At 41.5% G+C, this 26813-nt stretch overlaps 1 protein-coding gene across 5 annotated transcripts in view; it reads right to left on the bottom strand.

Annotated features, from left to right (window-relative positions):
- HIVEP3 (HIVEP zinc finger 3) overlaps positions 1 to 26813 on the bottom strand; it is a 454010-nt gene that overhangs the window by 360680 nt on the left and 66517 nt on the right. For 4 of the 5 annotated variants that reach the window (XM_074376695.1, XM_074376700.1, XM_074376698.1 and 1 more), the window contains exon 2: positions 8474 to 8586. The gene's annotated coding sequence lies outside the window, so the exon portion shown is untranslated. Of the gene's footprint in view, positions 1 to 8473; positions 13347 to 26813 lie in introns of those variants that run through there. The other variant, XM_074376696.1, reaches the window with a different exon arrangement.

The raw sequence follows: 26813 nt of genomic DNA, 5'->3' as shown, positions 1-26813 counted from the left end.
GATGTCATTAAAAGGACACAAAAAGTTCAATGATAAAGAAAAGATTGATAAATTTTTATCACATTACAATCCAGAATTTCTGCCACTCTAAAAATACTACCAAAGATCAAGAAAAATGCCACAGTTTAGAAGAAGGCATTTTCAACACTAAGAAATTGTCTCCAGTATACATAAATAACTTTCAAAAACAAAAAAAAAATTTTTTTTTAATATTACAAACTATCCACTTTCTAAATAAACGAACAAAAGATTTGAAGAGCTACTTCACATGCACACAAAAAAAGAAAATTGAAAAGACCAACCAGCATATGAAAAGATGCTGAACATCTTTAGTAACCAAATATATACAAATTAAAATCAGGTAAAATATTTTTACATACAGGCAATAATTTCTGACAATATCCAACAAAATATAAAGTGTCAGCAAGGACATAGAGCAATGCAAACAAGTATACACTGTGGCTGGGTATAGAATAGAAATGGTTAAACATGATGGAAATTAATTTTTTATTGAGATGAAATTCACATAACATAATGGAAATTAATACGGAATTATTTTGAAGATGTCCACAGTTGTGACCAGTAATTCTACTCCTAGGTATACTCCCTAAGTAAACGTATCTATGTGCTCACCAGGGGGCCTGAACAAGAAAGTTCATAGCAGCACCATTTACAACAGCAAATTAACTTTAGTGTTACTGATAATAGAAAAGGTATACAAACCACAATGTGTTCACTCAATGGAATTACAGTTTAGCAAAATGAAATAACTTCAGCTACACTCAGCAACATGAACATATCCTGGAGTGAAACAGTTAACAACCAGTTGGCACAGCGATTGTACAGTCAGAAAGGGATCCAGCTATATGCTGGAGCTGGATCCCAACACCCCTGCTGTGGCAGATGGAACCCCTTTAGGAAGGTGAAGGGACTTGAAGAGGTCTCACGGGAGCACTCGGAGGCAGGGGGAGGCAGGTAAGCAGCAATTTACCACCAACTGGTATGAAAATATTTCAACTCTTTGTCAACCAGTGCAGCCTCTCGTAGGCATGGACTAACTATGAACACAAGACTATAAACAGGATGATTCCATCTACATGACAGTCACAAAGACATATAACTAAAGATATGGCTTAGGGATGCTAACACGAAAGGGTAGGACAATAAAGAAAAGCATGGGGAAGAGAGACAGAGATGTCCAGGAAATGGTTATCCCTGAAAAGAGAGGGGATGGGATGGGACGGAATGGGGTACCACTCTTCAAAGGTGAGAACAACATTTTTTTTTTAAACTGACTGGTGAGTACATGAATACTGGTCACAATATAATACAAAGAAGAATTATTCTTCACACCTTTATATATAGTACATAAGTGTTCTTTTGTAGCTAGTGGCTATTTCATTAAAAGTATTTAAAAAGAAGTTTGTAAAGAAAAATTAAATAAGAAACTCTCATATCCAACTGCTGGGGTTCCTGTCATATCTCTTCTAGCTGCTCCACAAAAATGATCTCCTCAGTCGTAATTGGTGGAACTCTTAAACCCACTTAAAATTCCACGTGCTTCTCCCTAGATCACTCTGGAAACATTCTTGTAAGAATCTCTCCAATGAGAAGCAGCAAGGCCCAACCTCCAGAATACATTTTGTTCCGGCATATTTTACTTAATATAACCATAAGCACAGTGGGTTTTGTTTTTGTTTTTGTTTTAATCTCCTGGAATCTTCTCAAATTTTGAAATCTTCAGAAGGAGGGCATGGAGCAGACGACTGCACTCTCTTCCTCTTGCCTAGATTTCAAATAGTGATGCTCTCGTTTTAAGTCTTTTACCATATGCTTCAGCTGTGTGATGCCCCAGTTCTCGTCATGAGATGTGCTGACAGTCAGGGGAAGTTTCTAAGAGAGTATTAAACACACATTGAGGGCCAGGGAGTGGGGGGGAGTCTGAGAGGTTCCGCATATGTGCGATTTTTTAGCAGCTCCAGCAGATGCTTGGCATCTGTAGATCCACCATTCACTTTTTCGGTTTTTCATGAACAATCCCTAACAGCCACGACACATGGCAACTATCCTTTCCCTGAATCACAAGTATGAATTGTGTGTTGCAAAGCAACAGCACAAGAGCAAGTCACTGAGCCAGAGAGGAAGCCTTGTCAAAGCTCTGCGTCCCAGCAGGGAAACAGAAACTCCCTGCAAGTGAGAGAAACTATTCCGTTGAGTGCAAGCTGAAAAGGCAAATCACTGGTAGCGTGTGAATAATTATGAGACCCTCTCCTCTCTGGACAGAAACCTGATTCAGAAGGAAGTCAAGAGCATATGCAAATATTTCTGCATTTGCAAGTTGGGGAATTTGCCAAGGGTTTGAGATGTATCCATAGAGAGCATGTCAAGAGTCTACTATATTAAATCTTTCTTTTTTTAATGAAGTATGGTTGATTTACAATGTTTCGGGTGTACAGCAAAGTGATTCAGTTATACATATATATATAAATCTATTCTTTTTCAGATTCTTTTCCATTATAGGTTAGTGCAAGATATTGAATAGAGTTCCCTGTGCTGTAAAGTAGGCCCTTACTGGTTACCTACTTTATATCTGTTAATCCCCAACTCCTAATTTACCCCTCCCCCAACTTTCCCCTTTGGTAACCATAAATTTGTTTTCTATGTCCATGGGACTATTTCTTTTTGTGAATTTCATTTGTGTGTCTTTTTCTTCCTTTTTCAGTTTTATTAGGTAGAATTATTACAGCTCGACTGCACATACACATCATATTGCATGTAAATACACACATACACTATACTACACATTTTTTTAGTTTACATATATGTACTGATTATTGTTTCTAAGAACAGATTAGAAGTTTAGCTTTTTAAACTTACGTAGTTATCAAAGGAATAAAGCCAACTACAAAATAAGAATCAACAGAATGTGGTAATCTAATTATAAAGGAAAGTCAGATGTGCTTAACACATATCAAGAAATCAATCACTTTCCTCTTTGGTAACCATAAATTTGTCTTCTATGTCCATAAGACTACTTCTTTTTGTAAATAATTTCATTTGTGTGTCTTGAATCTTGACTGAGGAGGTTTTCAGAATTCTTCTTCTGTTAAAATTAAGTTAGTTCATTTTTATCAGGGCTCCTCTGATCTTAGGAAATTGCAGCATCTAATGCCGAGCCCGGTAGTCCTGAATAGACAAATTTTTGACAGAGGCTCAGCAAAGCATGTCATGTATTTATAACATGGATTCTATTATTTTCCATCTCTATTATCTGCTTATCAGCTTTTCTTTAGATCCAAGTCACGTATACATGACTCTTTTTTTTTTTTTTTTAAGTTGACTCTAAACTCCAATTCAAGGACCCACGGACATCCAGAGAGTTCCCAAGATTCTTGAACTTACTTCCATGTGCCTCTCCCTGGCATCACTACGGAATCTAAGGAGCATCCTCGGTTCATCTCTGCTGCACATCTAGATGAAAGCTCCACTCTTCTCCCTTTTTTCAGAAGAATGCTGGCCCCACCTGGTATTCTGTGACATTTAGTAATGAGGAGAGGAATCAGACCACTCATGAATGCATGGTTTTCATTGAGAGGCCTGATCAACTGCCCAAGCACACATTCCCAAATGGGACCCTCCCCAAAGGGCAGCATCCTGGAGAGTGGTTCAGTCACCTCCCACCACCAACCCCTACCTCCTTTGCCTTCCAAGTCCCCTGGGATTTCAAGAGAATAGCTTTTTTCTCCATCTTACTACATCAGTACCCCTTGGCTTATATACATGGAAACTCTGGAGAATTCTGAGCATTTCTGATCATATTTTATGATCTGTTATTGACAGTTTCTTTTAACAAGTTCAAAACTTTCTTCAAATAATTTACCAAAATGATGAATTTATACGCATCTAGAAACCAAGCGATACACTTCTGCTACTTTTAATTAGGGTCTGCACATTTTCAACATACACATTAAATTTAAAAATCCAGGACTCTTTTAAAAGTGTCAGCATTCATTTTCTTTTTCTGTTGTTTTGGGGGGGTTGGGGAGGGGGAAATAATTAGGTTCGTTTGTTTGTTTGTTTAATGGAGGTACTGGGGTTGAATTCAGGACCCCATGCATGCTAAGCCGCACTCTACCACCCCCTCCGTTTTCCTCTACTTTCGTTTTTCCTGTTGCCTCTGTTTTGGAGTAAGTTGTAACTCAGCAAATGGGCAGAGGGTCAGGAAAAACTTAGCACTGTTCCTGTAACTCACACATCCTTCCAGTTTTGAGCACAATGTCTGACTTGAGTCAATACCATAGTTTAATATGAGACACGACCCCTTGCCACAGCACACAGGTAGTGGGGAGTCCACATTCCCTACACTGACGTAAGACATGCATGCCACTAGGGTCGACCTCTCCTGCTTCATCTTTTCTGTCATCTGGTCTCTTCCAATTAATTCCAGCATTAATGTTGCCAAGTTGGAAGGTTCTAAGTGTGTCTCTGGTCACAAGATAGGATGAGGCTCCCATGCTGCCTTCTTAGTATTTTCCGTAGCATCAAATGTTAGAACGTAAGCACTACTAATTCTAGTAAAATAGTTCCCCACTAAATTTCAGCAAAAGATCATAAAGTTCTCAATTATTTTCAACAGGAGGGCTTTATAGTTAAAATATAATTTTGATCAGTAAGCCCCTAGCTGCCCAGAAACCTCAGGTGCTCTGTTACCCTGCATAAACACAGTTTGTCCTTTAAGCATCATGCTGAAAAAAGTCACTTGGGGTATACTTTAAATTCTCATGCCTTTTCACACTGGACACACAAACTGTCATTTAAACTCCTCTTGATGCATACAGGTCATTGTGAGCATCAGTTATTACGCTACAAAACAGTTCTGAAGACCCATCAAAATACATAAAATTTCCTTGAACTGCTTACATTAAATACTTATAATCTCAGGGGGTAGGGGGTTATTGCTCAGTGGTAGAGCACATGCTTGGTATGCATGAGGTCCTCGGTTCAATCCCCAGTGCCTTCACTAAAGGGAAAAAAATGAAATTAAAAAAATAGCCTCCACAGACACAGAAAATAAATTATGATTTTCAGTCGGGTAAAGGGGGTGGGAAGGGATAAATTGGGACTTCAAGATGTGCAATACTAACTACTAAATATAAAATAGACAAAAAATAAGTTTATACTGTATAGCACAGGGAACTATAGTCAATATCTTGCAGTAACCTATAATGAAAAAGAATATGAAAAGGAATATATGTATGTATATGTATGGCTGAAATATTATACTGTACACCAGAAACTGACACAACATTGTAGACTGACTCTACTTCAATAAAAAAAAAAAAATAGGTGGGGGGAAGTCTCAAAATTCTATGCTTTGAATTCTTGTGCCTTTCAAATTTTACTTTAAATTTTTTTACTATGTCTCTTACATTACTAGTGCTTCTTACTGATACTTTACAACAGAACTCTAAGAACCCTTATACACGACTTTGTCAATCTCTTCCAATTTGCTGGGCGTATCCGGCAAACTGACAACCAAGCCTCTTAAACTCTGTATCAATGAAGAGTCCTGAAAGAGGTTATGAAATTTTCCACAGTGAAATTTTCCAATGATCATAATACCCGAACTGAGCTCGTGGACTTATGGCATCTCTCTTGCTTGACCACTTAGATCCAAACTGTAAAAGTGACACTGTGTAAACGTGCATTCCAGACTGTTATGGTGTCATCCTGAGACTCAGCAGCCACAGACCACATGTTACTTTTGGGTCCAACTCATATTCTTCTCAAGATACTTCAGTGGGTTTGGTAAGGCTATGATGGTGATACCCACTTAACAGATGAAGAACAACATTGGTCACGGGCTTTGGCCAAGTCTGGCCTGAAACAACTGTGCTGCCTGTCCTACTTGCCCAGGGCATCTGTAGACTTGTAAATATGCTTTGATCCCACCAGAAACAGAATGAAGAACAGCCTGTCTGGGCCTCCTTGATGGGCAGCTTAGAGAAAAGAACCTGAAAGGTATCAGGAAACTCAGAGCAGGAAATGAGAGACAAGTTAAAAGCTATCCAGTTGTCACACAGCTTTCTTAACGTTATCTTTCATCAAGTCGGGGCCCGAAATCAGCCAGGACTCCAAACTAAATGCATCTTCTTCCTGCCTGTACTTTTCACACACTAAGTGACTCAATGGCTCACTTGGCAAGAGCCCAAAGGCAGTACACGCGGCTCTACTCCAAGGAGGGTGGCTGCCACTGAGACACAGAGGGCGGAGACAGTTCAACAACAGTGCCACGGGAGCACATCTTCATCCACTGCCGTGGCGCACACGTTTGTAGCTGGCCCTCAGAGCAGATCCAACGAAGTGATGAGGACAATAAGCCATCTTACCCTAAAGGGGCCAGATTCCCTTTAATTAACAAGTCTGCCCCAGAGCCCTAGATTGAGGCATCCAGGGGTGAGATATAGGGGCCCCACGCAACAATCCTGTGTCCTGTGGGTGCCTTACTTAACTAAACAGACAGACTGGGGAGGAAGGAGAGAGAGTTAAGCATCACATACACCTTTCCCCCTCTGCCTGCAGATATCTCAGTGGGACAGCTGTTCTCTTACCTTGCAAAGAAAAAAAAATTCCACAATATTTTAATACAAGAATATACAGGGCCTGCAGCATCTGCAAGTCATCACAGCTTTAAAGAGCATATGTCAAGCAGCTCAGCCAGCATCTGGGCTCTGCTTTTCAGCCCCACAGTGCAGTCCAAGCCCAGAGCAAAACTGAAACCCTAAGCTTGGCAGAAACTCTTCCCCTCAGCAGGCAGCATGAAGAATGGCTGGGACCTAAAACAAGTGAACCTAGCAGTCACCCTGGATTCAGGATTCGTGTTCTGCATTGAGTTAGGAACCCAGGGGTCCTGCACAGGTGATTCCAACCTTCTCAAGAGGTGTGCAATGATCAAATGAAAGTTCAGACAAGCAATGATTGGCTGAAAGGGATGTGGGAGGGTCTTCAGATCAACACCAACCCAAAGTCAATTCCACTTTGACCCCAGTGGACACATGATCTTTGCCCCTGAGTTCTTCACCTAAATTGCTCAAATCATTCCCCCTCTTCCCCACTCTCCCGACCCCCCAGGATAGTTACATAAAAACATCTTAAACGTGGGACCCAACTTCTTCCAACCCCGGAGGACTGGGGAGCTGCCAGGGCGCACGGTCTGATCATTAGTTGAAGTTACATAATCACACAAACAAGGGCTAGAGAACGCTCCTCCATGGAGATCAATTCAGTACACACCTCAGGCTCCCTCTCTTCCCCTCTCCCAACATCCAGAAAGCAAGCCAGTCTTAACACAACAGAAGCACACGACATGGCTGGGGGGCGCAGGGGGTCAGCCGGCTTCTGTGGCTACAATGTCAAGGGCTGCCAGAAACTTCAGGTGCGCAGCAGAAAGAGGGCCAAGGTGCTGCTCGCCCAGAGACCAAAGCCCACAGACCCTCCTGCCTGCATCCACTGCCCCCAAAGTTCAAGGGTGGGCAGGCGGGGCCACAGAAGTAGTCTCCACCTGCGACGTAGTAAACCAAAGCAGCCGCAGTCAACCAAACCAAAGCCTGGCCTCCAACTGCCTCTCCACCACTTCTGTCCAGGTCTCCGTGGGTTCGGGCTGTCGGCCACGCTCGGGAGTCCTCAGGCAGCCCGTATAATCTCAGCAGGGGCCACTCAGCACCGCCAGTGTTTCTAATTTTAAAGGATGGTAAAATGTGGGGCACAACTGGGGAAAGGGGGCACGGGATTTGCTAGCCCTTAAGGCAAGAATTCCCAACAGGAGTTTGGGTTGGGCTTGGTTTTCCTTGGGGGTTGGGAGCAAGGTTGTGCTTTTGCTTCGGTAACATCTTGGCAGGGTGGGGGTTGGGGGGGGCGGCGAGGGTTACGGGGAGAAGGGGAAGATCCCTCTGCCTGGGCACCCGACATCTCCAGATCTCATTTTCGGCAACAGAGACGGCTCAGACGGGGCCTGAACAATCCCGGAGCCACAGCCAGGGGCAGCGGAAGAAACTGAGGTGCTGTGGGGGGCGAGGTATCAGCCCGACCGCTGAGGCTCAGCAGAGAGAGCAGGTTGCCAGCGTGCGGGTGCCGAGCCGGGCTGCCGGGGAGCGGGGAGCGCGCGGCGCGCACAGGGTTACAGCCGCCGCCGCCGCCGCCGTGATTGACGCGCGGGGGTCACTTGAGGCTCTCGCCGCTCCCCCAGCACCGGGGCCGGGCAGCCCGCTCTGCCCACCGAGGGCACCGCACGCCTGCGGCCGCCCACCCGGCCGGCCCCTGCGCCTCCGCTACCGGACGCCTAGCTCAAGAAAGGCCACGACAACACGGAATCGCTCGCTATTTCACTTCGCCGAGGCAGCCGCCGGCAAAAACACGATAAATAAAATAAAGCGCAAGGCATCCATCCGCCGAATAAAAATCTAGAGTCCCCTACCTTCGGCCTTGTGCTGGCAAACTGGTCCTGTGTTCTTTGACCCACGGATCCAGTCCCCTTCTTCAGGAATTATTCCGGTCAGTCAGGATTTTGTGCATTTTTTTCCTGAACACCTGTTTCAAGTAAGGGGTAAAGACCGTATTGAAAGAATTGTCCTTAAAAAATAACCTGTGCACACATATGTCCATCCAGGCATGCATGCGTGTTTGTATACACACATAGGCACACGAAATACACATGTACATTGAAGCACCAAACTAGGCAGTTGGATAATGGGAGAGTCGGCTGGTTGTGAGCATGCTCGCGCCGGGAACAGATCCACCCTCTGTTATTCCTCTGAATAAATATAAATCACGATCAGAAACCCAAACAGTAGCATCCCTCTTGAATTCCTGCTGCTGAAAAACACGGAATAAATTCAGCCCGCAGACATGGAATCTAATCAGCAGCTGTTTTCTGAAGCCAGAGACAACCCTGCCTCGCCTGTCTTTTCCACTACGAGTTCAGACCTTTTTTGAAAGGGGTTTTAACCTTTTAAAGATACAGTACACCAATTATCACTTCTGAATAGCTACCACTCCAAGCGCAGGAAGCCGGTCCCAAGCTGAAAGCCACAGGGCAGGATTGCACGCAGAGATAATGATTTCATTCAGCGGTGCCTTTTAACAAAAGTGTGTGTGTCTATGTGTATATATATATATAAAGAGAGGGAGGGAGAGAGTGCCCAAACGCAAGGCATAAAACTAGACACATATTTATTACAGTGATGAGTTCCTCAGTGACTAATCAGCATGTTATGTAAACACTACCATCCTCCACTTCTGAACACATATGTTCACAGGGTCAGACAACGCAAGGGTGCTTGTCAGCATGGGTGTCACCACTCAGGAGCCCCTGACTGCTGATAAAGGGCCAGGAAGCCTGCCAGGGCAGCTGAAGGAGGCCGGGGTCTTGGCCACCTCTGAGTCAACCACAGGGCACTTCTGGCCCGGCCCTGCCCTGTAGCCTGCAGTGTCCTCAAACTCTGGCACTCCTTCTAAACTATAATGTCATCTAGGGCCAGATCTCATTCCAAGACACATTGTGGTGTTTTGGGTTTTTTTTTTTTTCCAACTAGAATCTGGAATCAAAACTACCACCTGAACCTTCAGAGTTTCTAAGACTCAGACTTAAACTCTTTTTCAAGATTTGGTTAACGAGATGGGTTTTGTTTGGTTGTAGCTTTTGGATTTTGTTTTTTGTTTGGGTTTTTTGTTTTTTTTTTTTTTTTTACTTTTTTTTCAGGGCTAAGTTAAGTGTGGAGGTAGAAAAATGGGGAGTGGGGCTGAGGATTAACAACCAGATATGGTTTTTTTTAATTATTATTTGTGCTTCAGCCACCCAGAAGGTGTAACATTTCAGCTTTGTTTTGGCTCTTAAAGAAGTAGCACTGAGAAGAAACCAAAACTCCTGACCTCACTTTCGCTGGAAAGGCAGGAAAATGTCTACAGTTTCTTTCCCACCCCCTGAGCCACGGAGCTCAGAATGGCGCTGGGCTGCTGGTCCTCTGGTTCCCGCCCACTGGAGGCAGCCGCAGCTGCTTACCTGAAGGGCAAGCCCCGTGTTCTTACAGCCACTCCCCTGCACGTCCCTCTAGCCCTAGCCTCAGAGCCCACCTTCCCTGGGCAAGCCACTGCAGCCAATGCCTTGTCACCTTCCCACCTTGTCCCAACCGCTGTCTGCGCTGTCCCATCCCAGACACACACACACACACACACACACACACACACACACACACACACACCCCTTCTCTCCCAGCTGCCAGGGCTCTTTAGCAGAAAATTATCATATTTCATGTGTCATCGCCCAAGCTGGCTGGGCCTGTCACTGATTGGCTGGGCACTGGCAGCCGGAAATGTCACCAGCCACACAGCTTGGAACCGGCTCTCCCGCGGCCACCACAGACCTGAGCCCAGGAGGCTCTGTGACAAGGCGCAGACCTACCACAGGGAGCCTGTCACTCCTCTCCCTGGTCCCGCCCCAGGCCCTCTCCTCCCTGCTTGCCTCTCTACCCGGCCCTGGGGGAGGGGACCTCCAGGGGATGGGGAGGGAGTCTCCAGTGACACTGGGAGCTGAACTGCCTCCAAGTGCAGGGAGAGAGGGAGCCACTGAAATTCCTGTTCTTCCCAGCATGCTGGGGAAGGATGTCTCCATTTGGTTTAAAAGATTTGGAGAAATTGTTCCTGACAAAAACAGTCTCGCCTCACACTGAAAAATAAAAATGATCAGTAAGGCTGGTGAAAATAAGATTGGTGACCCTCAGGAGTTTATCTGCCGCTGCTCTTTATGTCCCATCTAATATCACGTGCACCAAGGTGTCATAATCATCATATTCCAACACCGTCAGGGAAACCAGAAGACAATTCAGTCTACCCTCTTCCCTTAAACAGAATAGCTCTTAATCCTCCAGGAAAACTCACCAGAAAAGGAAGCCTTCCTAACTTGGCTACCCAATGCCTTGTGATGCCACACAAATGTTTAAGAGTTAAATGGTCTTCGTAGTGACCAACCTGAATCACTTTGGCTGTAATTTCAGCTTAGTCCCTCCTGCTGTATCTTTAGCAGGTTCAGCGTGACTCACCATTTAAGTCTCACCTCACTCTGTTCTTCTGGCTAAATTAAACCCTATCTCTCTGGACTTCTGTGTAACAGTTGTTTCTCAAACCTTTAATTATGCTGCTTTTTTCTTTAGACTTTAGAGACAAGCCTCCCAGAGCTAGATGTGGCTGAAAGGTCATCCGGTCCAGCCATGCATGTGATGCTTCAATTCACCTCTGCTGTTTCCACTCTGGGGCTTTTGGTTTTGAGGATAGCAAATTGGGCTTGGACATTTGCTCCTTCCCTCTCTTTCAAAAAACAAAACATAAACATAAACAAAGCCCCACATTTATATGACCAAAACATTAGTGGCAGTGTTAGGAACCAGAGAAAGATGCCGTCAATAAAGCATGCATTTTGAAGAATAAGGGAAAGATATAAAGCAGGTGAGAGGTGGGTGAGGAAAAGCTGATTGGTGCTGATAAACTCATGCATGAGTCTGCACAGGCCCCCTAAGAAGAAAGTGCACAGGCTGCCAGAAAAGGGTCCTGGAAAACCCCAAGCTCAGAGGATCAAAGATTGAATGAGGGTCACAGGCACCAACTCAGAGGCAAATAAAAGGACATCAGGAACTAGGCTGGTTCTGTCCACAGAGGATGGCATTTATTCCACAGCATCTTTGGAAAGTGGGAAGTTTGTCCCTGCTATGGGAAGAAGTCAAAGTCTAAACAGGGGCAAGACCCTAGCTCATTTTGTTATGCCACCAAAAAGGAGAAGGAAAGTGTCCAGTTTGTTGCCATACAGTTGTTCATAGTATTCTCTTATTATTTTTTTTGTATTTCTGTGGTATTGGTTGTAATTTCTCCATTTTCACTTCTTATTTTGTTTATGTGTGTCCTCTCTCATTTCTTCTTGGTGAGCCTGGCCAGAGGTTTGTCAATTTTGTTTACTCTTTCAAAAAACCAGCTCTTGGTTTGATTGATTTTTTTCTATTGTTTTTTAAATCTCTATTCTATTTATTTCCCCCCAATCTTTATTATTTCTTTCCTTCTGCCTACTTTAGGTTTTGTTTGTTCTTTTTCTAGTTGTTTTAGGTGGTAGATTAGGTTGTTTACTTGAGATAGTTCTTATTTTTTGAGGAAGGCCTGCATTGCTATGAACTTCCCTCTTAGGACTGCTTTTGCTGTACCCCATAGATTTTATGTGGTTATGTTTTCATTCCCTAAAGGTATTTTTTAATTTCTTCTTTGATTTCATCATTGAACCATTGGTTTTTTTTTCATAGTATATTTTTTAGTCTCCATGCAGTCATCTTTTTCACATTTTTTTTTCCCTGTGGTTGCTTTCTAGTTACCTGCCACTGTGGTCAGAAAAGATGCTTGAAATAATTTCTATCCTCTTAAACTTGTTGAGGCTTGTTCCGCGGTCTATCCTAGGGAATGTTCCATGTGCACTAGAAGAGAATGTATATTCTGTTTTGGGGGAATGTAATGTCCTGAAAATATCAATTAAGTCTAACTTTTTCATTGTGTCATTTAGTATCTCTGTCATCTTATTGATTTTCTGTCTGAAGATCTGTCCAGTGATGTTAGTGGCATGTTAAAGTCTCCTACTATTATTGTAGTCCTGTCAATTTCTCCCTTTATGTCTAACTTAGTACTTGTTTTATGTATTTGGGTACTCCTATGTAGGAGAAGGAGGAGAAGAAGAAGGGAATAAAAAAATAGAAGAAGAAAAAGAGATTTATAATCAGATATAAGATATAACAGGGAAGTCCAGAATATCCCATGTTAGTCTCATAGGAGTTCTAGAAGGAGTCAACATCATTAAGGAAGAGGGAAAACGATAATCAAGGAAAAATAGAATATTTCCTCGAGCTGATGAGAGACTTTAGGACTTAGATCAGATGGGCCTATTGAGTGCTGAGCAGCAGGATTACTGAAAGAACACACAATTCTAGATGTCGTTTGATACTCCAAGAGTAAAGAGAAACAATTACAAGATTCCTGAGAGGGGGGAAAAATCAGGCTGCTTAAAAGGGAAAAAAACCAGACTGGCATCATACTTCATACCTGCAACACTAGGCTAAAAGGCAGTGGCACAATTTTTATAAAATTCTAAGGAAATATTATTGTAACTCAGGAATTCTACCAGCTGCCAAACTATAATTTCTGTCACATGTGATGACAAAAGAAAGGCATGTTCAAAGACACAGAAATACCCTTTATTAAGTTTTTAAAAAAAGATTACTTGAAGATCTATTCTAGCCAAGGGAAAAAATAAGCCAGAATAATAAACTCAAGAAAAGATATGTTATATAAGAAAATGTAATGAGGAATAAAGCCAATAAATGTGTGGTTAAGTACAAAAATAACTGATAATGTGGTTGTAAAGTTTAATTTAATTGTAACAACAGGAAGTAAGGAAGGGAAGAATGAAAAGAAAGAAAAGAGAAGAAGGAAAAAAAGAAAGAAAAGAAGGAAGAAATCAGGTAATCTGGAATTAAACTTCCATATAATTTCAGCTGAAAACACTGGAAAATCTCAATGGAAATGGGTAAGTAAAATCACTAGAATTAAAAACAGGGTGGTAGGATCACTGTGGAAGTCAATTACAATTCCATCTATTACCTCTCTTCCCAAGACCACATTGAAATGATAATAAGGAATTTCTTTAAGTTCAAACACACAATGACAAAGAAAACAGGAGAAGAGCCATTAGCCAAGAAAAGTGAAAAAGACGAATAGAGGGAGACTGAATTTATCAACTATGAATATATACGTAAATATATAAATGCCACAGTAAACAAAACAATACAGCACAGCTGCAGAAACCTACACAATGGACAGATGGGACTAATGAAGTCAAGAAACAGATTTAAGTATAGTGTTCTCTATGTGATAGGTAAATGCTAAAAACTGAATTTTAAATCAATGGGAGAAAGAATGTTTTATTCAATAGTGTCAGACTGTGGCTATTTGAAAAAAATTTAGGTATTGCTTCTAATTCAGACTTTATACAAAATATACAAAGTATATTCTGTATTCACACATAAAAATATACCACAAGGAAAATCAGATGCTATGATTGACCAATAAATCACAGAATATTTTAAGTTGCTGGGGCTTTTTTTTTTTCCAGTGGTGGAAAGAAAAGAAAAATAGCGGTTATCCGGTCTGCTTGAACACCACCGTGGCAGACTAAATAATGGCCCTCAAATGCACCTGCTTCCTAATCTCTGGAAACTGTGAATATTACCTTATATGGCAAAAGTGTGATTAATTGAAAGATCTTAAGATGGGGAAATCATCTTGGATTATCTGGGAGGGCACTAAATGTAACCAAAGTATCCTTGTAAGAGAGAGGCTGAAGGCAGAAAAAAGAAGGAAATGTGACCACAGGGGCCAAGACCTGGAGTGATGCAGCCACAAGCCAAGGAAACCCAGAAGCCACTAGAAGCTGGAAGAAGCCAGGAGCAGATCCTCCCCTAGAGGCTCTGGAGGGAGCACAGCCCTGCTGACACCTTGAACTCAGCCCAGCGAAAGAAATTGATTTCAGATTTCTGGCCTCCAGAACACTAAGCAAATAGGTATGTTATTTTAAGCCACAAAGTTTGTGGTCATTTGGTATAGAAGCCAAAGGACACTAATACAACCACCACGATGAGAGGCAGTACCTCCTCAGGATTATAAGAATTATTACTACCAGCAACAATTCTTATATGTGCCTGGCACTGCTAAATTACATACATACGTAATCTCATTTAGTTTGCATGCAAGCAGGCGGCAGAGAGTTGTAGTCATTATGGCTCTACCACTTAGCAGTATGTGTGCCTGGGCAAGTTATATAACCTTCTAATGCTGCTTTCTCTCATCCATAAAGTCAAGGCAAGAATGGTACCTACCTGATGGTGCTACTGAGGATAAAGTGAGACCATCTATGTAAAGGGCTTAGAACGGTGCCTGGCAATAAGGGCTCCATAAATGATAAATAATAATGAGGAAGTCCTTCCTTATGGTGGGCTGCGGTCTGTCTCCCAGAGCATCCTCTCACTGATTCTAGTTCTTCCCTTTGGATACATACAAAACAAGGGTCTCTCCTAACCATCTGACGGTCATTCAGATCTCTAAAGACGATCGTATCATCAGGCGTCTCAGCTTCCCCAGACTAAAAGTAACCAATGCCTCCAATCACTGCTCTTGCAAATTTGTCCTGAGTCCAGGCCCCATCCCGACCGTCTTCTCTGGATGGATTCCTGCACATCTTTAGACGTGATCCCAGGCTTCTCACCACCCTTGTTTCAGAACAGGGGTTGGTAAATCATAGCCCTCCGTGCAGGCTCTATTTTTTTAATAGTCTGTAAGCTAAAAATGGTTTTTACATTTTTTAAATATTGTAAAAACAAAAACAGAAAAGAATTTGCAACATAGACTATATATGGCCTGCAAAGTTTAAAATATTTACTATGTAGACTTTTTCAGAAAAAAAAAATTGCCAATTCCTATTCTACAAGATCCTCTAGTTCTATCAGTGAAACATAATATTGCTCAAGACTTTTTTGCAAACAAATTGCACTACTGTACCATACCTACTTAACTGTCAGGCTGCTAATTGTTCAGTCAGTATCCATTCTTCCTCCCCTTCTTACCTAGGAATAAAATTCTTAGCCAGGAGCATGGCTACCAGTTAAGGACTACATTTCCCAGTCTCCCTTGTGGGAAGGTGTGGCCAGGAGGCTAGGTTTTAGCCAATTGGATGCAATCAGAGTGTAATTTTGTAGTCCTGCTCATAAAGGGAAGGACCATGCTCTCCCCTTCTTTTCCCTTTCCCATTGGCTGGAATGTGGACCTGACAGCCATGTGGATGAGCAGAAAGACAGACAGACCCCAGGTTTCTGGTGCTGCCATTTCACCCAGTACTGATTATTCTCAGTCTATGAGAGGGAAATAAACTTTTAGTTTATTTAAGCCATTGTTATTTTAGGTCTTTCTGACAGCAACTGAATCTGTGCCCTATCCAATACAACCACCAATTTTAACTCCCAAGTATTTTTTTATGTCTGTGGCTGCTAAGCCACACATCTCCCCCATTCTGCAATCATGCAGTTAATTTTCTGGACGCTATCACAAGACCTTGCACTGACCTTGTTCGCATCAGTCCATCATTTTACCTTGACATCTGGGACCCAGTTCTGTCATCCGAAGTAGCTTCTGGCCTTTCTAATTTCATGTCGCTCTTCAAAAAGCACTTTAGGTGTAGCACTCAAACTAAACACAGGGCTCATCAAAGCACCTGATCAATGTTAAGTATAAAGTAATGGAGAGGATTGTGACCTTGGTTTGCGAAGGAAGGAAATAACAGATTAAACTAAGATCAAATGAAGGAGAAGCTGGAGAGGATGGAGACAAGCAGTTATGAAGAGCTTACTGTGTTCCAGTCCCTCTGCTGCAAACCTCCCCATTGTTATCTCATTTATTAAATATTTTATTCATTCATTCACTTACTCATTTATCTTTAAAGTACTAATCCTAATTTTTTGAAACAGTAACTATAAATATCCCCTGTTGGGGCAGAAAACCATTATCCATAAACACTGCTGAAAAGAGAGTCCATGCAAATCTCTCTTTGCCTAAGTCCAAGGGCAGCCCCACTCCCTTTGGACAACTGGTGAGTACAGTGTCAGCATTCCTTGCAAGACTTAGAGTCAAAGATGAAAATACTCCAGGCACCTAACTCAAGAATTGTCCAATATAGGACAGTGGACAGTATTTTCAGGAACCTCTACCCTGGGCCATCTTTAGACAGTTGAGAAGTAAGTGCATGTTGGCCTTCTGCAGAGCTGTATGGCAGGACTGAGCAGACAGGCTCTGAGCAGCATGAGACTGTCTGGGCTCAAACCCTGTGGGACGTTGAGTCAACTGCTTAATCCTTCCCTGCCTTGGTTCCCTCATCTGTAAAATAGGGATATGTTATTCTTATTATAACCGTCTAAGGCAGATTCCGCCCCCCCAATTTTTTGCAGATGATGAAAATGAGGCTTGTGTCCCTTGTCAAGGGCAAATCTTCAAGTAAATGTCAGCATGAGGATTAAACCTTAGGTCCATTTGATTTCCACCTCATGCTCTTTCCTCTTCCAAAGATAAAGAAGGAAAATGTCATGACAAAGGTAGAAAATAAGCTACCAAATCATGATGAAAAGGATGACCTGCCTGCCAGATGGAAGGTCAGATGACTCTTAATGTGATGCTCAAGACAAGAGCCAACTGAAGTTAATTAATAGTGATTTTCTCCTAACTTCCTTGAGAGCTTTCATCAGTTAGGGTGAAACAACGCCAAGGCTGGTGTCTAAAATACAATCCCTTCTTACAATCATTCGGCCTGTTTGGGGACCTTGGTGGGGTGGTTTCCAGTGCACACCCACACACAAAAACCATCTGAGGCCAATGTGCACCTGCCTTCTTGCTTCTGGTTACTTAAAATTAAATTATTTGGACTCTAAAGTCTCTCTCTCTCTCTCTCTCTCACACACACACACACACACACACACACACACACAAGACAAACAAAACCTTATAGCATTGGTTCTAAAACTTTCCTTTACCTCTTATACCTAAGACATGAGGAAGCCCATCAGGGACCTCAGTGGTCCAGGGCAGAATATTAGAGAAGCTTCTAGTGCAGAACGAGGTGTAACACAAAACAAGCTTCTTGAACCTGGTGAGACCCTTCTTTGGGCAGCCAGTGACATGGCATTCACATGCCCCAAATGGGTACCAACTGAGACAGACCTCACAGCTCCCATCCCATGTGACCACCTGGCTTCTGGACAGTTTGCATATCCTGGTGACATCGACTCTATGTGTGTGTACGGGGTGCAGGGCAGGGAGAGGTTCTCTTCTGACAACCCACAGCCCACCTGAGACTGCTGCAGGGACAAATAAGGAAAAGTCATAATAAAAAGCAAATCATAGACTATACTTCAATTAATAATAACAATAATAATAATAATAATACAGCAAATCAGAGACCACAACCCCACAGAGGAATCTAAAGAATGACAGGGGCAGGATGAGAAATTTTGGTCAGACTGAAAAAGAGCTCTGACTAGCAAAGATCATGAGCAAACACCAGAAATTATATGTAACTTTTTCCATTCACCTGGGGTCAAGAATGCGCATGCCTTCAGGGGCCCAGCAAACAACATAAATGTGTGAAACAGCGTGGTATAAGCAAAAAAGAAGAGCAGCGACCAGGCTTCCCTGCAAACCCAACTTCAAAGCAAATAAACGAAAGCCAAGTTGGCTAGAAACAGATGACCTCAGAAGATGGGCAGTCAGTTTGCACCCCCTCTTCACAATGACCCCAGTCAGTAAAAGAAAGAAGAGAAGAGAAACAATTTCATCCTTCTCTTAGAAGGATAAAGAAAATCAGCCTTTTATCAAAAGCAGTTTTCTAAAAATGACTTTTAAGGCCATCATCATTTCCAAGACCTTGCTGAGATAGGAAAAAAAGGCAAAGTAAGATACAAGGTTCAAGAACATCCCTAAAAACTGGATATCTTCAAACAATTTGGGTTACACAACGCCATCAGAAACTCTCTGACTGAGAGAGCGGTGAGTCACGTGGGGGTCCAGGGAGCATGCAAGATATTCTCCTACAAGTCCCACTTACAGTCCAAAGGTGTCCATTCTATTTCCTTATAACACAAAGGAGACTTTATTTCTTCCATTGGGGCTATTTTATCAAAAGCTCTCCAAAACTTTTGTTTTTTTCATTTTGAAATAATTTTAGACTTACAGAAGAGTTGTGAAGATTATGTGAAGTACTCCCATACACCCCTCACCCAGTTTTCCCTGATGCTTACATCTCACATAAATAACCACAGTACAATGTGCAAAACCCGGAAATTGACATCAGTACAATACTATTAACTGAACTGCAGGTTCTTCTCTCATTAGCCAGTTTTTCCACTCAGGCCCTTTCTCTGTCCCAGGATTCAATCTAGGATCCCACACTGCATGTAGTTGTCATTTCTCTTTTGTCTCCTCTGAGCTGAGACTCTTCCTCAGTCTTTCCTTGTCTTTTATGCCCTTAAACTTGAAACACACTGGTCAGGTATTTTGTAGACTGTCCTTCACTTTAGGCTGGTCTGATGTTTTCTCATGATTAGACTGGAGTTAGGGGCTTGTGGCCAGAATACCCTAGAAATGACGTGCACTCTTAGAACATCAAACTGGGGAAAGGGGGCGTGATGTCAGTATGTCTTATTACCAGTGACAGTAACCTTGATTCTTTGGTTAACATAGTGTCTGTCAGGTTTTTCAGTGTAAAGTCACTGTTTTGCCCTTTGTAGTTAATAAATATTGGGGGAGGGTACTTTGAGACTATGGAAATGTCTGTTTTCTCCTTAAGCTGTCACCCACTAATTTTAGCACTTAACAGGTGATCCACCTGTAGCAGTAGACTATGGTATTCTAATGGTGATTTTTCCATTTCCCTCATTCCTCTGTATTTATTCATTGGAATTCTTCTGTAAAGAAGAGTTGCCCTTTCTCCCTATGAAATAGCCAGCTTATCCAACATTTATTTTTATCAATATGGACTCATAGGTATTTATTTTATTCTTTGAGTTATAACCAGATTTATTTCTATTTATTTATTTGGTTTTTTGTTTGTTTATTCATTCATTCACTCTAAAATTGTCCCTGCTTTGGCCACTGGGAATTCTTTCATGCTGGTTCCTGTGTTTGACACAATCCTGCTGTTGTCTTGTTGATTAGCACTTCCTTACTCGGTAGCAACACAAGGTGCTCCAGGATCATCTTGAATTTTCCCTACTCATTCATGGAGTTTACCAACTGGTTCCTTTTATTGGATATGGCATTTAGAAGTCAAGATCTGGGCACTGGGTGTGCTCATTGCTACTGAAATGCACTGTTTCTAGGCCATCTTAGTGGTTGTCAGTCTGGCTCAATAAATTTCATTGATCTTTCCAAAGAACCAGCTTTTGGTTTAATATTTCTGAATTGCTTCTGTTTTCAATTAATTGATTTTTGCTCTTATCTTTATTATCTCCTTCCAATTGCTTTAGTTTTAATTTGATCTTCTTTCTCTAGGGTATTTTTTTTTTAAGGTGGATGCTTCTATCAATTGGAGACCTTTCTTCTTTTCTAATATAAATCATTTTACACTATAATCCTCCCCTCAAGCACTGACTTAGCAGCACCTCACAAATTCAGTTCAAAATACTTCTACTTCTTCCTCTTTTACATATAGGATCTCTAGACCTATGTTGTGTATTGTCCATATATTTGGGAATTTTCCAGATACAGCTTTGTTCAGATTTAATTACATTATGGTTCATGAACATATTTTCTGTGATTTCTATGCTTTTAAAGTTGTTAAGGCTTATTTGATGGCCCAAAATATAGTATCCTGTGGTTAATGTTCCATGTGCACTACGGAAAAATGTGTTCTGGGTAGAGTGTTTTATAAACGTCAATTAAGTCAAGTTGTTTGATAATGCTGTTCAGGTCACTGTATTTTTATTGATATTCTTTCCTACTTGTTCTATCTTTTACTAAGAAAAGAGCACTAAAGTTTTCAACTGTAGCTGTGAACATGTCTATTTTGCTTTTCAATTCTATCAGCTTTTGTATTACATATTCCAGAACTCTGTTGTACAGTACGTGCATATTTAGGGTTATTATTTCTTCTTGGAGAACTGAAACCTTTATAATTGTTTAATGTTCCTCTTTAGCCCTGAGAATAGTCCGTGTTCTAAAGTCTATTTTGGCTGATATTAATATAATGACTCCAGCTTTATTTTGGTTTGCACAGCACATCTTTTTCTATTTTCTTACTTTTAACCTATCTGTCTTTATAGTCAAAGTGAATTTCTTGTAGACAGTGTATAGTTTGGCCTTGCTTTTTTAATCCAATCTGACAATCTCTATCTTTTAACTGGTACGTTCAGACCATTCATATTCAGTGTGATTAGTGATCTGGTTGAATTAAAGTCTACTCATCTTGCTGTTTGTTTTTTTTTTTATCTATTCTGTCTTCTTTTGCTTGCCTGGTTTGGAGGTGGAGGAGGGAAGGAAGTGTTCTCTGTTGTTCTGATTAAGCCTTAGACAAGCACCGCATCACTGAGCCTCCTCAGTGATCCCACCCCTCCTCTGGGTTATTTCTGAGTCTAGCATTTATACCTGCCCTTATCCTAGGGGTCAAGAGTTCCTTCCTGTTCCTTTGCTCCAGAAACGACAGGATTTCACCAGTACCCACAGGGTAACAATGCTCCTCCCCTTGCACACACACACCACACAATTTAAGGCTTCTGTTCCTAGAAGAGAAGGGTCCAGGTAGAGTTTCTTGCCCCTCCCACAGCAGCCTCCATTCCTTGAGCAGCACAAGGGAGACTTTCTGTAGACTCTCCCAACCATTTCTGTAAGCACATGGTGGGGTTTATGGAAAGATGCCTACCAGAGGGCACCGACAGCCCCCCTTGATTTGGGGTCCCTAGATTCACTCTCTGTTGCCAGTTGCACTCAGCCAGACTCCACCTACTCAACAACCATCCTAGCTGAATTCTTACAGGCATCTGGCTGCTTCTCGCCCAGGTAAGTCAGTGCCCATGTCCCATTTCTCCCTGCAGATACCTGTCTCTTTCAAGATTCTGAACCTGCTGGTTTTCCAGCAACCTGAATAGGCAATACTTCAGTAGGCTCAAGAAAAGCTGTAAACTTGCTGTTGGTCAATTTTTTTTTCATTGTATGTTTGAGAGTAATTCTCTTTCTAGCTCTCTACATCTTTGAGTAGAACCCAGAATCCTACTTTGTTTAATGAAGTTCTTGTGCATCTTTTGCAATAACAAGCAGAAGGTATAGCCAGTAGTCAGGATAAATCATCGTCCTCTTAGAAACTTTCCCAAGGGGCTTTAGGCATGACCTATGTCCCCAGAACACTTCTCTCTGTTGTTTGTTGAGAAATGTCAGGTGCAGAAAAAAAACCCATAGGGGCTAAGTAAAATACAAATGATGCACTAATTTTTCATAAACTATAAACTATAGCTCAGTCAGCTATAACCCAGGACAACTGCCTGGCTGAAAGTACCTACCAGTGTGCAACTGCCTGGCAAAGAAGATGATGCTACACAACAAACTCCATCAACAGCTAAGAATAAAATAACTCTGGAAGATTTCTAGCCTAATATTTAAGCTAATTTCAGAACTTAAAATTAGGCCAGTAACAAAAATATCATGCCTATGTTTTCTTGTTTATTATGAGTTCCCCAAAGGTAAGTCTTTCCAAGGGCCATTAATTATAAAATTATTAACAATAATGGCAACTGAACAATATCATTCAGTGATTACTTACAACAAGCCAGAGACATTACAAACATTTTCTCATTTCATCAGCACAAAAACTCAATGAGAAAACTGGGGCTCAGAGAAATTCGGAAAGTTGTCCAGTGCACAGAGCTAGTATGTGCTGGAACCAGAATTCAAATCCAGGTCAGACTTCAAAGGTCTTGCTTTCAACTTCTGAGTGATACTGCCTTAGGATGATAGTAGTTAAGATTTTGTGTGGCCCATTGAGTATTTACAATGCTGGAAGAGGTCCACTCTTGCACAAGAACACAAAAGCATCAGAAATGCCTTATTGGCTAACACCAGTTGTCCAACCATAAGAGCATTTGGCTTCAGAATGGTAACAAGGGACCATTCATTGAGAGAGCATGACAACTGACCTTTATGAGATTGGTTTGAAAGGAGTGTATAACTCTCCTCCACATTTTCTGAATTTCTCCCCTCCCCCTCGTATACATATATATGTATGTGCATGTGTGTCTACCAAATATTCTTTTCCTCCATATAACACTGCATTATGGTGCTGTCATCAGTAATTTATTTATAGCCTTCTTAAAATTATATTATTATTTACAGCCTAAATTGAAATTTTACATATATAAACATAAACCACTAACTAACATAAGAACAAAGAATGACTGGGGCATTATGCTGTACACCAGAAATTGACACACTGCAACTGACTACACTTCAATTTAAATTTTTTTTAATTAAATAATTTTAAAAATTTTAAAAAGAAGAAATGACAACCACCAGCCAAGTAAAGAGGAAAAGTGTCACAAAGAGCAAAGAGCAGTGGCCATCCAGGGAAATTCAGTTCAAGGATAAATGGAAGTGCCCACTATAACCCACGATGGAGGACCACACCAGGTGGCCCGGCCAGATCTCTGAATGATAACACAAAGCAAGAACTTGCTCTTTCCGAGCAAGACGCTCATGGAAAATGAATATTTAGATGGCACACTGGGGGAAACAGCTGGAGGCAACTGATCCAGGGGCCTCTGTCACCCACACGCCCCACCAGGCTTTCCTGAGAGGCGGAGGTGGGGCGGTGGGGGATCATATCTCCACACACCTGTAATCCATTCACAACATACCAGTGCGCAGTGCCCACCAGGAGGGAAGCCCTGCAGTAACTTGTGTCAACAAGTAGTTCAATTCTGTTGGATTTACTCTACTTAAGAAGTTAGGAAAATATATAACATATCAGAGCAATATTTTCATCAAAAGTGGCTAATGTTAAAAACATTTTGACGCTTAAAAAAGGGCAAGCCTCGGTTATTAGAAAAATTAACTCTTCAAACACCTTGCTCCCTGAGGATGCAGAAACACTAGAAGTGAATAATCTGCCTTTTATTGGGCTGTCTATAAGTCATCCTATTATCTCAAGACATTGTTTTAAAGTCTGAATTAACCCTATCAATAACCATCATGGATTTAAAGTATTAGATTGAATGACCATCTGCTCCAATACTGGGACACTTTGGAGGTGACGGGGGTTCCATTAATAATTACACTGTAATAACAGGAGTAAGCTGGGGCTATCCTAAGCAAACCAATACATTTGGTCTCATGGGTATTAGGCCACGCCCCCATTGTAGAGTAAGGAAATCTATGTTTAGCTATCCTCTTCTTTAAAACCAAAAATAAAAATAAAATAATATATGCTAGTAGCAAGAAACTAAAAACTGAAATATGTAAAACAGAAAATAAAAGGGTGCCCTTTACAACCCCTAGAATCTCCTTTCCCAGATAAAACTTCCATTAACAGTCTGCTTTCCAGTCCTCCTCCACGTGGAGAGGACAAAATTCCCAAACACTACAATCTGAGGCCAGATGAATGAATACCAAATGGCCAAAAATAACAAATGTCCATCTCACACATTGAGTTCAGGTGAGGCCTATCCCTCCTCTGCACTTTTGGGGTTCAGCACGTGATTTGGGTGATGTGGGGTCTAAATCATTGGGTGTATCACTTTTTTCCTGGGTATAATGTTGGTTCAGCCTGGTCACATAATTCTCTTAGAGCCACTGAGATACAAAAAAAAAAAAAAAAAAACTTTTGCTCAGACTTCTATGAAGACATTCTCTAGATCATTCTCACATATATTGAAATTGAGAGGATATAAGACCTTGATGTGCACTGTCCAAGATGGTAGCCACCAGCCACATGTAACTATTGAGCATTTGAAATGAGACTAGTACAAACTGAGACATGATGTAAGTGTACAAGAGACACTGAATTTTAAAGTTAGTATGAAAAAGGAACATAAAATATCTCACTAATAACTTTTGTCAATTACATGTTGAAGTGATGATGCACATGGCTCACATTATGTCTCTACTGAGCAGTGATAGTCTAACACATTTGAATCCCTGATAAAGCCAGATCTAATGGTAGCCCCACCCATGGACTTTTCAGCTACGTGAACTAATAAATACTTATTTTGCTTATGCAAGTAAAGCTTCTGAATACTTGGAATGAATGCTAAAGTGGGCAGGAGAAACAGGAAGGCCAGGGGAAGGTGAAGTAACGTGGTAAGGGAACCTAGATAATCCAGTGTAACCAAGCCAAGGAAAGTTTCCTTATGGTTTACACTGTCTAGCAGAACCATAAAGAAAGTACAGATGAGAACTGACAAATGAACAGCAGGTCTAGAAGGGTTTGAAGAGCTAGTGGCTCCCTGGACCTTCCCTCAGGCATAAAAGTAAATGATCAGAGACTCAAATGGTAAAGCCTGCAGTACAAAGCATTCCTGAACTTCACACGATAAAAATTCTGCCCAAAGTTTTGTTCTCTGTTAGTGACAATGTGGTTCTCAGGCTCATTCTTATAACCTGACTGCAAAAACATAAGAGGATTTGGAGTCCACACTAAGAGTTCTCATCTGACTCTGCTCTAAAGACAAGATCACACTCTTGACCTCTGCTTTGTAGAACTTCTCAGGAGCCTGGCTGAAATGCTGACCTGGCCATATCCCAGCCAGCCTCTCTGGGCTCCATAAAAGTGGAGAATATCTTCTATTTTCCTGTCCACATTCTTGTTCTCACATGGGGTCTACCTTGCTGGGTTTACTCACCTTACTTTACACATCAGGGAAGGAGGAACATTTCTTATTGAAACTCTCTAGGATTGGTACTAATACTCTCTTAATTATTCCTCTGGATGTGAGGTCTCTCTTTAAATGAAAATGTCTCTTCATTTTGCTTTAATGTGATACATATTTTTAATTCACAAACTTTATCATGAAAAATTGATAGACTCAACAGAATTCATGTAATATGTGTTATAATATAAATCACAAAAGTGACATTCTTGGACCAAGCACCCAATTTAAGATCTAGACTACTATCTTTGAAGCCCTCTGTGTGGCCCTTTCGGCTTCCTTCCTTCCTTCCTTCCTTCCTTCCTTCCTTCCTTCCTTCCTTCCTACCTTCCTTCCTTCCTACCTTCCTTCCTTCCTTCCTCTCTTTCTCTCTCTCTCTCTCTCTCTCTCTCTCTCTCTCTCTCTCTCTCTCTTTCTCTCTCTCTTTCTCTCTCTCTTTCTCTCTCTCTTTCTCTCTCTCTTTCTCTCTCTCTTTCTTTCTCACTTTCTTTCTTTCTTTCTTTCTTTCTTTCTTTCTTTCTTTCTTTCTTTCTTTCTTTCTTTCTTTCTTTCTTTCTTTCTTTCTTTCTTTCATGCAAACCACTTAATCAGTGAACTCCAGGAACCTGGGCTTACATTAGCGGGTGAGAACTTTAGAGGACATCTGGTGCTGTCCACACTGCAGGTGCTGACGAGTCTTCAGAGGGGTGAAAGAGCTACCATCTCTCAGAGGAACAAGAAAACGTTTCTCTCATTTTCTCTTTGATCTCTCTTCCTCTCGCCCACCCTGCCTTTTTCTAAAATTACCACACCTTTCTTTGCTGGAAGGACCAGGGAAGTCTACCTATAGAGGAAGCAAGTACAAAGTCCTTCAATTCTGTCTCCTTTTTCTAACAGAGGGTTTCCCTTAGGGTTTACCAGGTATTTTTTCTTAACAGAACCAGGCACGCACTAGAAAAGCCATCAGGATCACTGAATTGGGGGCATTTATTTATTACAGAAGTACAGAGATTTGATAGCTGGAAAATACTTTAAAGATAATTAAATCCAATCTTCTCATTTTAGAGCTGAGAAAACCAAGATATAGGACTTGTCCAAAGTTATTTAGCTAAATATATATCTTTGGCCCCCAAATCATTATTTTTATTTCCCGCTATTCAATTCCCACTATTTGTAGATTTTCTTTATTGAAAATTCAATCACAGCATTGGTCATTTTAGTCTGAAACACTTGGCCTGGACCAGAGTATCAGTATTTTCATTCAGCAATATTAATAAAAATAACTTTGAGCCATACATAAAAAGGGAA

The sequence above is a fragment of the Camelus bactrianus genome, chromosome 13, assembly GCF_048773025.1.
Source record: "Camelus bactrianus isolate YW-2024 breed Bactrian camel chromosome 13, ASM4877302v1, whole genome shotgun sequence".
NCBI classification, from domain to species: domain Eukaryota; kingdom Metazoa; phylum Chordata; class Mammalia; order Artiodactyla; family Camelidae; genus Camelus; species Camelus bactrianus.
This window is presented reverse-complemented; position numbering and strand designations above follow the sequence as displayed.